General features: G+C 45.9%; 1 protein-coding gene across 2 annotated transcripts in view; it reads right to left on the bottom strand.

Annotated features, from left to right (window-relative positions):
* Positions 1-12646, bottom strand: part of LOC138282919 (UDP-glucuronosyltransferase 3A1-like) — a 347196-nt gene that overhangs the window by 124137 nt on the left and 210413 nt on the right. The window lies entirely within an intron of this gene.

Raw genomic sequence — 12646 nt, 5'->3', positions numbered from 1 at the left:
GAATGATGGCAAGACTCTATAGTTGGGAGAGAGCCACTGGAGCATGGCGGGCTTTTAGCCAAGGGAGCCCGGCATTGGCCGCCACCACCCCGTCTGCAGGCAGTGGCACAGTGGGCACCTGTATCTCCTCAATACCTACTGCACCCTCAACCTCTGGAACTACAACCACAACATCTTCTGCACCATATATTCCACCACCCCGACCACGGCACCTGCACCTGCAGTTGCTAGGACATCAGGAACACAAACCACCACAGCAGCTTGTAAGGACATGACCACATTCAGGCTGCTTCAGCGGGACATGCGTAAGGTCCTAAAGAGAATGGACAGTCTCCAGTGTGACGTTGCTCACATTAGCCGGAGACTAAAATCTACCCAGAAAACTCTGAGGAGGGCAAACCTCTAAGTCCTGCATTGCCTCACCCCTAATTCCATCCCCTCCCTCCTCTTTCCTGGTTTTAGTGGGTTTAGGGGGTTTAATGATAGGTTACAGTAGGCTATTAGTTTAGATAGGATAAGTAGGTTGTGGGGCAGGGGGAGTTATATTTTTACATGCTAGTTTGTTGTTGATGTTGGGGTTTTTGTGTATTCTTTCATAAAAAAAAATATATAGACATAAAAATATATTAAAAAATATTTATTTGTTTAGTATTAGTTAGTATCTGTTTAGGTTAGTATATGTTGTCCTACATTTGTCCCATCATATAAAGGGGGTGGGGGTTAATGTTTAGAGTGTTTAGTTACATGTGGTATGTACGTTTAGCATAGGGTAGTTAGGGCCAGTTGTGGGTAATGTATAGTTAGGATAGGTTCGGTTAGTATAGGTGTGTGATATAGTTTTAAGTTTTCTTTTATACATAGTTAATAAGGTTTTAGGTACTCCTTTACGGTATGTGTCATATGCTTTGGGATCTGGGCCTTTGCATGAGTGTACAGTGGAAAATTTGTGTTTGCCTGTGTATTCCGTCCTTTATCCACATCCCATTCTTGACGTGTATTCCCACTTCCAAATGATCTGTTACACTGGCAACTACAACAAAGCTACTTCTCTATGCATCTGCCATCCATTGTACTCATCACTCAAGGTGACTATGGTTCCCATGTATTGGACAGGTAGGTGTGCTTTTTAAGCTGTCATTGTTTGTGTCCTGTGTTGGAATCTTGGGCACTGTGGGACGTCAACCTGCAGCCTCATGTTCATGTGAATCCTGATAAATTGAGTGGTGTCAAATTCTTATGAGGTTAAGTATACAAAATTTGCGCCTATGAGTTTAGATTGTACTCCCAGGTGACGTTATTGTCCAAACACTCTTACACAGACATTCCTGCTGTATGTTGTGGTTGTGGCATTTATGTTTAGAGTCAAATGTCACATACACAATGATTGTCTTGTAGGGGTTGTGGCCAACATTGAGTTTCATCTTGTAGATACCTTGGGCCTGACATATACAATTTATGCACAGCATTTGACTGTTAGTGGTGCTTTTACTTCAGAAGTGAGCCACAAGCAGCACAGATGATTTAAAAATCCAGACCCTTGTGCATAGATATCAGTCCACATTATTTCAACGCTTTTGTATTAACTTTCTGTGACCATTGACATGTCACATGCATCACAAATCTCCAGCACAGTAGATGTGTCACATTACACAGAGACAAAGTGGTTGTGTAGGTACTGTTTATTTTAAAGTGCTGTAGTGCAATATTTATATAGTCCAGGTTTGTAAGTCCATTAGTGTGACGCATTCTATTGTGACGCAACACAAGTGCAATGTTGAGGGACATGTCATTGGACATGCTGCAATGGAGTGTCATTCAGTGCAGAGGAACATGAATTGCCAATTGGGTAGTGAGAGACAATTGCAGTCCATAGTGGTAAGGTTAACAGTGTGTCGGAGAAGAGTGCATGTCACCAACTGTAGCAAGACTGGCATGTTGTCAAGCACAGGACAAAGGAAAAACAGTGCCCGTGTGGCATGGGCTGGTGCTCCCGGGTACTCCTACAGGTTAAGATGATCTGTTCCACGTCTTCATCTTCTGATGTGTGTGTCGTCTCCTCTGCCTTTGATGGCGGTGGTGTTGGGTTTGAGGGGGCAATACACACTTCAGTGTTTGGAGAAGTGGACTCTGAATTCCCAGTAGCTGCCAACTGGGAACTATTAAGGGCATAACTGCAGCAAGGAGGAGCTGCTGGTTCTGGAGTATAGCAGCAACATCCCTGTGGTAGGCAGCCATGTCTGCCCTGAGGGAGTCCTGATAGTTGTCATGCATGCAGTGAAATGATTGGGAGGCCAGGTGTTGTAGCAACTCCCTCACTGCAGTGGTGAGGTCCCTCACACACTGTTGGAATCCTTGCAGTAGTTATTGTTGGACTTGCATGGCTGCTGACTGTTCTGCGGATGTCATCATGCACATGCGCATCCCCTCAAGGCTGGCTGCCATATTTTTCATCCCCACCCTCTCCCACTGTACTCCCACAACTGTCACCTCAAAGGTAGTCCAGTGTCATCAGAGTCCTCAGCTGTGTTGAAGCTGGCAGGTCGTACTTTTGGGGTGGTGGGTGGGTCCTCATGGATGGCTGCTACCTGTGCGCTCCTTCTTGCGACTGGAGATGGTGTCTGGAAGGTTCAGAGGACACCTTGGAGGGTTTCTTGGCTGATGGTTGTCAGCTCATCATCCATGTCACCAGGGTAGTCCAGGACAGGCAGATCCACAGGAGAGCCATCATCCTCTGCAATGAGATATTGTACAATTAGTGTGTCTTTGTTGTGGCAGTTGTAATGTGACGTCACTGACTTCCTATTAGTGGAACATTGTAATCTGGGTTCCCGTTCATTGTTCCTCTCATTAATATTTGCATTCTCAAAGGTCTATGCCCCACCTGCATGTCACATGTAGTGTGGGCAGTTTATGGAATTGTCTGCGTCACATACTCTAGGTGTAGGTTGTGTCCAAATCGCGTCTTGCCACCTTCTTGTCCTACTCAACCCTACCTCTGCTACCATTAGCATGGTGAGGCCTTGCAATGCTTGTTGGTGTTCTGATGCCACATGCACCACACATAACAATATGGCCCTGACCCAGTCTATGATATTTCACCTACACCTATATGTTGCTGAGACCTATCACCATACCATGTATTGCATTGGAATGACACGATACAGGTGTCCGCATTGGTAGTTTGTCATGTTGATGTTTGCGTATGTGTGCTACATTGCATTGCACTGACGGGTCTGGGAGAGTTCCATTTCCTCTTATGACTGTGCAGGTCTGTTTCACTAGCTACACACATATGTACTCCCCCTCAATGCTGTTGTCTTAGCAGTATGACAGTTGAGATGTTGCAAGGTGGCATTGCAGCTATTGTAACACAGGCACGGGGTAGACCCTGGAATGGGCAGCATGGGTATGAGATTACTGCTGTGTACTTCATAATGTAAGTGACAGTGCCTGATGTTTATTGAGTCTATGGACATGAGAAGTTGACAGGAGTTGCACTTGGATAGGAATTGAAAGAGGATTGATCACGTAGTCATCTTGAAGTACAAGTTACTTACCTTCGGTAACAAAATATCTTGTGGAGACATATTCTAGTTGCAGATTCCTTACCTTAGAATTTTCCCCCAGGCGTCAGACTGGATCCGGAGATTTTTCTCCAAACAATACCCTTGCACGTCGGTAGGTGGCTTCGGTCGACTCCGAAGGCGTCGTAGGTGTCGTGGTCGCCGTGATGACGTCGGGAGTAGTACATAGACGCCACCCTCACGCAGTGACATCAGTTTCTTTTAACTACTTTTCACGCCAGAGCACAGAGCCGATAAGAACACTGAGATTGGTGCGCCAGAGCTAAGGACCTGAAAGGGGGAATCCCTGTCCCTAGAAATCAGTTCGCCAGCGGGGAGGATGGGTGGGTGGTAAGGAATCTGCAACTAGAATATGTCTCTACCAGATATTTCATTACTGAAGGTAAGTAACTTGTACATCTGACAGATTTTCTAGTTGCAGATTCCTTACCTTAGAAGGCGTATACAATTTTAGTTGGTGGACGCCTGGCTGCCAAGATAACATTGCAGACTTCGGGTGGAAGGGCAAAAGCCGTCAACTGTTGCCGCTCAATCTCCACGCATGAAGACGGAGGTTGGACAGGTTCAAGTGAAGAACCGTCCCCTACTGCTGCGACAGAAAATCTGCCCGAAGAGGCAGTCTTAGTGGAGGATCGATGGACATGCTCAATAGCTCTGGATACCACACTCTTCGAGCCCAGTCCAGAGCCACCAAGATGACTTGGGTCCGGTTGTTCTTCATTTTCTTGAGAACTCTGGGCAGAAGAGGGCTTGGTGGAAAGCCATAAAGGAGACCAGAGTTCCACTCGAGGCAAAAAGTGTCTTCGAGCGAGTGCCGCCTTGGAAACTCCAATGTGCAAAATAGCTGACATTGTGCGTTCTCTGTGGAGGCAAACAGATCTAACCAAGGCTCTCCCCACTCCTGAAAGAGACCTTGCGTCACCTCCGGATGGAGACGCCATTTGTGATTGGCTGTGCATCGACGGTTAAGTTCGTCCGCTCTGGCGTTGAGGGAGCCCGCCAGATGTTGAACCATCAGGGTAATGCCCTGATGTTCCAGCCATGTCCAGAGGCATAGTGCCCCCTGAGAAAGGGTCCAGGACCCTACTCTGCCCTGTTTGTTGGAGTACCACATGGCGGTAGTAGTGTCCATGAACACCTGCACTACTTTCCCTTCTAGAGAGGGAAGAAATGCTTTCAACGCAAGCCTGATCGCCCGGAGCTCCAACAGATTTATATGGAGCCCAGACTCCGCCGGAGACCAGAGGCCTCTGATCTCCGCCTCTCCCATGTGGCCACCCCAACCCAGAAGTGACGCATCTGTCACTATAGAGAGATCTGGTTGGGGAAGGGAGAGGGATCTGCCGTGGACCCAATTTGGATTCGAAAGCCACCTCTGCAGGTCTTTCGCAGTTCCCTCCGAGATTTGGACCAGGTCGGATAGATCCCCCTGATGCTGTGCCCACTGGAACTTCAAGTCCCACTGCAGAGCCCGCATATGCCATCTGGCATGCGTTACTAGCAGGATGCAGGAGGCCATGAGGCCCAGCAGCCTCAGAGTCAATCTCACCGAAACCCAAGACCAAGGCCGAAAGATCGGAATCAATGTCTTGGACTCGTTTGTCAGGAGGATAAGCCTGAAACTGCACTGTGTCCGGAACTGCCCCGATACAAGCGAGCGACTGAGAGGGAGTCAGGTGTGACTTCAGCACATTGATAGTGAACCCGAGCGTGTGCAGGAGGTTCGCCATAGTCTGAAGGTGGGAGACGACTTTCTGGGGCAAGTCTGCCTTCAACAGCCAGTCGTCGAGGTAGGGGAAGACTGAAACCCCTAACCTGCACAGATGAGCTGCAACCACCGCCATCACTTTCGTGAACACCTGAGGGGCGCTGGTAAGGCCAAAGGGGAGCACGGTAAACTGAAAGTGCTCGTGACCTACCACAAATCGTAGGTAACGTCTGTGGGCAGGCATGATGGGGATATGAATAATTTATGAATGCTAGTCTCTTAGTAAGGCAAGAAAACTTGCATAAAAATGTAGCAACTGTAAAAAACCAACCAATGATACATTACATTAAGAAACATAGGGACTGATTTAAATGTTGGCAGTAATGGTTTCGCCGTTGACTTTTTGACTGAAAGCCTGTCTGCCACCGTGACGGTCAACCCACGGTATTTAGATGTTGGCGGTCCCACAGAAATACCACCTGCATCGATGGCAGGGAAAGAAAGGGAATGCCGGCCGGACCCCACACATCCTTCCCACCGTGCATATTTGAATGTGCCTTACCGCCAGCTCCTTTGTGCATTTCACCCAGACAACCGCAAACACATGATACTGAGTCACACCTGCACTCATCTGCATACTGGATGGGTCTTCCTGGGCTGGAAGGGTGGAGGGCCTGACACTTACATTTCAAAGACTAGTGGCCTGCCCTCACACAATGGACTGCCAAACCCTATACTGGGACCCTGGCAGACAGACCTGTACTGAAAGGGGACAGTGTGCACTTCAAAGCCACTCTTTGAAGTCTCCCCCATTTCAAAGGCATTTTTAGGTATGTAAACTGGGTCCTTGATCCCACTAGATCAGACCCTTCTGGACAAGATCCTGCAACCTGTCAAGAGGAACTGCGCAGCTGCCCAAAGGACTCACCTGGACTGTTTTGTTGTGAAGGACTATGCCTTGCTGTTGCCCTGCTGCTTTGCTGGCCTCTGACTTAGCTGAGAAGTGCTCTCCAAGGGCTCGGATTGAGCTTGCCTCCTGTTTTCTGAAGTCTGAGGGCCAACAAAGACTTCATCTCTTCAAACTCCTTATGCGCACAGCCTATCGGAACGACACACAGCTTACCTTTCAACGAAAAAATCGCTGCACAGCCGACCAGAACAATGCAGCCTGACTTCCTGAGAGAAGATCGACGCAGCGCCTGCATTGTGACTGGAAATTCATCGCACAGCTCTACTGGATCGATGCACAGCCGAGCCGGATTGACGCAGCCCGACTTCCTGAGCAAAGAATCGACGCAGAGCCTGCCCTGCGACAGAAAATGCGACGCATTGCCATACCGGATCGACATAACACTTGTGACTTTGTCCCACAAGCCCAGGATTACCACGCTTCATCCCTGGGCGTCAAAAGATCCCCGCATCACAGTGAGGAACCAAGACTGCGTGCCGGAAATCGACGCAAAGCCCCTTACAGCGTGGGAAGAAACGACGAATCATCTTCGGCGCGTCGGAAAATCTGACACACACCTTCTTTTTCTACGCATCCCCTCCTCTACAGTCTCCGTGCGTGATAATTTTGACGCAAACCAGGTACTTTGTACTAACAAGCGACAACTGTTGATTTTTAAGATCTAAGACTCTTTTTAATCTTACAAAAGTGATATTTTAACTTGTGCTTATTGAATCTTTATTGTTTTGAACTTAATTTAAATAGATAAATATCATATATTTTTCTAAACCTGTGTGGTGTATTATTGTGCTGTTTTCACTATGTTATTGCACAATTTATTGCACAAATACTTTATACACTGCCTTCTAAGTTAGGCCTGACTGCTCAGTGCCAAGCTACCAAAGGGTGGGCATAGGATAATTTGGATTGTGTGTGACTTACCCTGACTAGGAGTGTGGTCCCTACTTGGACAAGGGTGTATACCTCTGCTGTACCTGAGTTGGGGGACTGCGGGGAAAAAGGGTGTGAAAACTACATTTTTCCCCCATTCCACCCCAGTCTTTGACTGGACACGACTGGACAACACCTGCCGCCATTGCTGCCACCGATCCACAAAGAAAACACAACACCCCCATGTTGCCGGTCACAAAGGTAAGACGCCACATTGCCATGGTATGTTAGGTGGACACTGCATGGGAGATCGGGACCAATGCAGGCACATACATGTAACAGTAATTTTTTTAAATCCTTGTGACATGCATATGTCGGGATCACGAGTGGGTCATGCATGGATCGGGACACACTGGTACACAACACATATCGCACACATACACAGCAGTAATTATGGTGCCAGCATTCATTAGCAAATGAATGCTGGCACCACAGTGACAGTATATCCATATCTGCCAACTTTGTCTGTGTGTCCACATTGCCACGGGACCTGTACCTGTCATGTTGTGCTGCGATTTGTGTGTGTGAGTCAGTGTATGTATGTGTGTGTGTGTTTGTGTGAGTGAGTGTGTGTGTGTTGACTGGCTGGTTGAGGTGGCGGGAGCAGGAGTGGGTGATGTGGTTGTGTCTGTATGTGTGTGTAACTTGCATGTGAGATCAATGTTGTGTATGTTGTGTTGCCGTGTGACATATTTAGGTAAGTGTGGTCATTGTGTGGAAAGTGTTGTCATGATGTGTGTAGTTGTGCTTGTGTGTGAGTGTGTTTGTGTATATGAGTGTGTAGTTGTGTTAGTTGCTGTGATTGTGTTGTGTGTGGGTGCTGTGTCAATGGTGTGTGTGTTGTGTCATGGATGTATGTCAATGTGTGTTTTCAGCGTATATATATGGTGTTGTGTTGGAACTGTAATGGATGATGGTGTATATGTGGTGTGTTGTGTAGTGTGTAGTACAAGGTTGTGTGTGTCACCTCTAATCCATATCCTCTGGCATTGTACAAAGTTCACTGCGTCCCTCCACTGTCTCCCTCTGTCAGCAATCCATCGTCAATCATCTGTTTGCAGAGCTGTAACATATAAATATGGCGGGCGGAACACTGTCAACTTGACTTTCTTCTCGGGTTTGCCATCAACATGGCTTGGTGGTGACACCACCAAGATCGGAATCAGGCCCATAGTCAAGGTTACAGGGGAATCAAACCTGGAACCCCTTATTATGAGCACATCAATTGACAGTTGTGCTACAGGTACATCAGTAATGGTCAATGTTGTTTCAGCAAAGATGGTGTCCCAAAAGATAACATCATCAATGTTTGGGGTCTTGGCCAGTAGTTATAAACCTTTTGCCTACTGAGGACCCCATTCAATCATTACTGGAATACTGGGACCCACAGAGTCATTATGGAAGTCAAGGTCAACTGTTTGAACCTCAAAACAACACACAAAAGTAGAAAAACACATATACACCAAATTCTAAAGTATTGAAATATTTGTTTAATTCACAATCATTCATTTATAAAGTTTTCAAATGTTCAATGTTGCTTCTCTATTTAAATAAACTTTATTCATTTTAATATTATTTAATTATGTAAAACAGTTGCGGACACCCTGAGAATGCCTCGCGGACCCCTAGAGAGTCCTCGGACTACAGATCAAGAACCATTGATGTAGGCTACAGGGGAATGGAAACCTGGAGGCGCATGTTGATGGCATCTCATATGGCCCTTGTGCTGCAATTGGATAAACAGCAGTCCACGTCCAAAGAATACTGGAGGGAACACAGCTATGATTTCACAAATAATTACAGCTAATTCAATGTTCTAATGTTAACAAATTACAAACATAACTAGTGAAATAATTTCTTCCTATAGGCTGGAAATAAAGATAGTAATGGCCAGATTGACAGGGCCTTATTGCCACCGAAGCATCACTATTTGCAACTCACTGGTGGCGCTAACCACTTCTTCATATTTATAAGGAGGTGTAAAGCCACTTTTTGTAAATATGGGCCCCTCTGACACATTTTTATGCATCAGAGGGGCGTGCAATTGATGTTGCAGTGGGCGTTCCACCGCAACACCCATAGCTTTTGATGCTGCCCCAGATTTACGAGATTTTGTAAGCCTGAGGCAGCGCCCAAAAAATAACGCCACCCCAGGGGTGGCGCTAGTATGGCACAACGAGGAAGAATACTTGTATTCCTCCTCATTTTTTCTTTTTCTTTGTGTGCTGCATTTTGCAGCACACATAGAAGAAGCAAAATGCCATGAATGATTGTTTATGTGCAGAAAGGGAAGGGAAACCATCGGTCATGGGCCCCATGGGGGCAGATTGGCCTATATTTGGAAGGCCCATCTGCCCCAAAGGGGGGCAGAAAGCCCACCAGAGACCAGGGACCCCCAACCCATATAAAGGAACAAAGTTGTTCTGCCCACCGGTGGGCAGATGGGGTAATTACCCCTGATCCACTCTTTAGGGGGGCAGAAAGCCTACTAGATGTCAGGGAATTAAAAAACAAAAAAAAGAAAATTGTATTTTGGTTTTACATTTAGGCCAGGAGAGCTTGTCTAACTCTCAAAATCGTCCCACTTGGAATGGTGAGGGCTGCACTTTTTGGACTTTGGGATGCTGTCATGTAGAAAAATCTACAAGACCTAGACACATCTGAAAACTAAACATCTGGGTGAGTCCTGGGTGGTGTGCTACACATGCACCTGCACCATTTTCTTACCCCCAATTCCCTGCAAACCTCCAAATTTGCTTGAAATCACACATTGTTTCCACATTTTTGTGGTGGAACCTTCCCGAATCTGCAGGAATCCACAAGTCCCTACCACCCAGCATTTATACCGATAAAAATTCTGCCCCACTTATCAGCCTAAAAATGTTTTCTTCCAAACTGCCTTTTTGGACCTGCTTTGGTTGCCCCTCATTTTTGACATGTTTTTGGCTCTTCCCTATCAAAGGCACTTGGCCCACCTACACAAGTGAGGTATTATTTTTACCACGAGACTGAGGGGAAGCGTGGGTGGTAGAAAATTTGTGCTGGTGCAGTGATCCCACACAGAAATGTGGGAAAATTTTGTTTTTTTAGCTAAATATGAGGTTTGCTGAGGATTCTGGGTAAGAAAGCACTGGGGGATCGATGCAAGTCACACCTCCCTGGACTCGCTGGGGTGTCTAGTTTTCAGAAATTGTTGGGTTTGGTAGATGTCCCTAGGTGGCTGTTGAGCCCAGGAACAAAAACGCAGGTGCCCCCGCAAAAACAGGTAGTTTAGTATTTAATAATTTTGATGTGTCCACATAGTGTTTTGGGGCATTTCCTGTCGTGGGCACTAGGCCAACCCACACAAGTAAGGTACCATTTTTATCGGCAGACCTGGGGGAACACTGGGTAGAAGGAAATTTGTGGCTCTCCACAGATTCCAGAACTTTGCAGCACCGAAATGAGAGGAAAATGTGTTTTTTTGCCAAATGTTGAGGTTTGCAAAGGATTCTGGGTAACAGAACCTGGTGACAGCGCCACAAGTTACCCCATCCTGGGTTCCCCTAGGTGTCTAGTTTTCAGAAATGTCCAAGTTTGCTAGGTTTTCCTCAGTGCCGGATGAGCTAGAGGCCAAAATCCGCAACTAGGCACTTTGCAAAAAACAGGTCCGTTTTCTTTAGGAAAATGTGATGTGTCCATGTTGTGTTTTGGGGCATTTCCTGTTGCTGGCACTAGGCCTACCCACACAAATGAGGTACCATTTTTATCGGGAGACTTGGGGGAATGCTGGGTGGAAGGAAATTTGTGGCACCTCTTAGATTCCAGAGCTTTCTATCACCGAAATATGAGGAAAACGTGTTTTTTTGCCAAATTTTGAGATTTGCAAAGGATTCTGGGTAACAGAACCTGGTACGAGCGCCACGAGTCACCCCCTCCTGGGTTCCCCTAGACGTCTAGTTTAAAACAATGCTCAGGTTAAGTAATTTTTACTAGGTGCTGACTTAGCTACAGAGCAAAATCCACAGCTAGGCACTTTGCAAAAAACAGCTCTGTTTTCTTTGGGAAAATGTGATGTGTCCACTTTGTGTTTTGGGGCATTTCCTGTCGCGGACATGAGGTCTACCCACACAAGTGAGGTACCATTTCTACTGGGAGACTTGGGGAAATGCTGTGTGGAAGGAAATTTGTGGCTCCTCTCACAAAATGTGAGGAAAAAATGTTTTTTTGGGCCAAATTTGGGGGTTTGCAAAGGATTCTGGGTAACAGAACCTGGTGAGAGCCCCACAAGTCACCCCATTCTGAATTTCCCTAGGTGTCTAGTTTTAAAATACGGTACAGGTTTGGTAGGTTTCCCCAGGTGCCAGCTGAGGTAGAGACCAAAATCCATAGCTAGGCACTTTTAAAAAAACACGTCAGATTTCAATGTAAAAATGTAATGTGTCCATGTTGCGTTTCCTGTCGCGGGAATGAGGCCTACCCATGCAAATGAGGTACCATTTTTATCAAGAGACTTGGGGGAACACAGAATAGAAGAACAAGTGTTAGTGCCCCTTGTCTTTCTCTACATTTTGTCCTTCCAAATGCAAGACAGTGTGTAAAAAAGATGTCTGTTTGAGAAATGCCCTGTAATTCACATGCTAGTATGGGGACCGCAGAATTCTGAGATGTACAAATAACCACTGCTTCTTAATACCTTATCTTGCTTATCTTGTGCCCATTTGGGAAATACAAAGGTTTCCTTGATAGCTATTTTTCACTCTTTATATTTCAGCAAATTAATTGCTGTATACCCAGTATACAACAAAAACCCATTGCAAGGTGTAGCTCCTTTATTGGCTCTGTCTATTTTGGGGTCTAGATGAACCTACAAGACAAGCCCTATTTATCCACGCAACCAGAATAGTCCATCAGACGTAACGGTATATTGCTTTTGAAAATCTGACATGGCAGTAAAAAGATACAGAGTAAAACGTGGAAAGAAATGGCTGTTTTTTTGTTTCACCTCAATTTCAATATTTTTTTTATTTGAGCTGTTATTACCTGTAGGAAAACTTTGTAGGATGTACACAAATGACCCCTTGCTGAATTCAGAATCTGGTCTACTTTTCAGGAATGTTTAGCTTTCCGGGATCCAGCATTGGTTTCATACCCATTTCTGTCACTAACTGGAAGGAGGCTAAAACCACAAAAAATAGTAAGAATGGGGTATGTCCCAGTAAAATGCCAAGTTGTGTTGAAAAGTGTAGTTTTCTTATTCAAGTCTGCCTGTTCCTGAAAGCTCGGAAGATGGTGATTTTAGCAGCATAAACCCTTTGTTGATGCAACTTTCAGGGGGAAAACCACAAGCCTTCTTCTGCAGCCCTTTTCCCATTTTTTATTTAAAAAAACGAATTGTTTGCTGTATTTTGGCTAATTTCTTGGTCTCCTCCAGGGGAACCCACAATATCTGGGTACCTCTAGAATCCCTAGGAT

The sequence above is a fragment of the Pleurodeles waltl genome, chromosome 1_1 (assembly GCF_031143425.1).
Source record: "Pleurodeles waltl isolate 20211129_DDA chromosome 1_1, aPleWal1.hap1.20221129, whole genome shotgun sequence".
In the NCBI taxonomy this organism is placed as follows: domain Eukaryota; kingdom Metazoa; phylum Chordata; class Amphibia; order Caudata; family Salamandridae; genus Pleurodeles; species Pleurodeles waltl.
The sequence above is the reverse complement of the archived record's forward strand: the minus strand, read 5'-3'. Positions and strand labels throughout refer to the sequence as shown.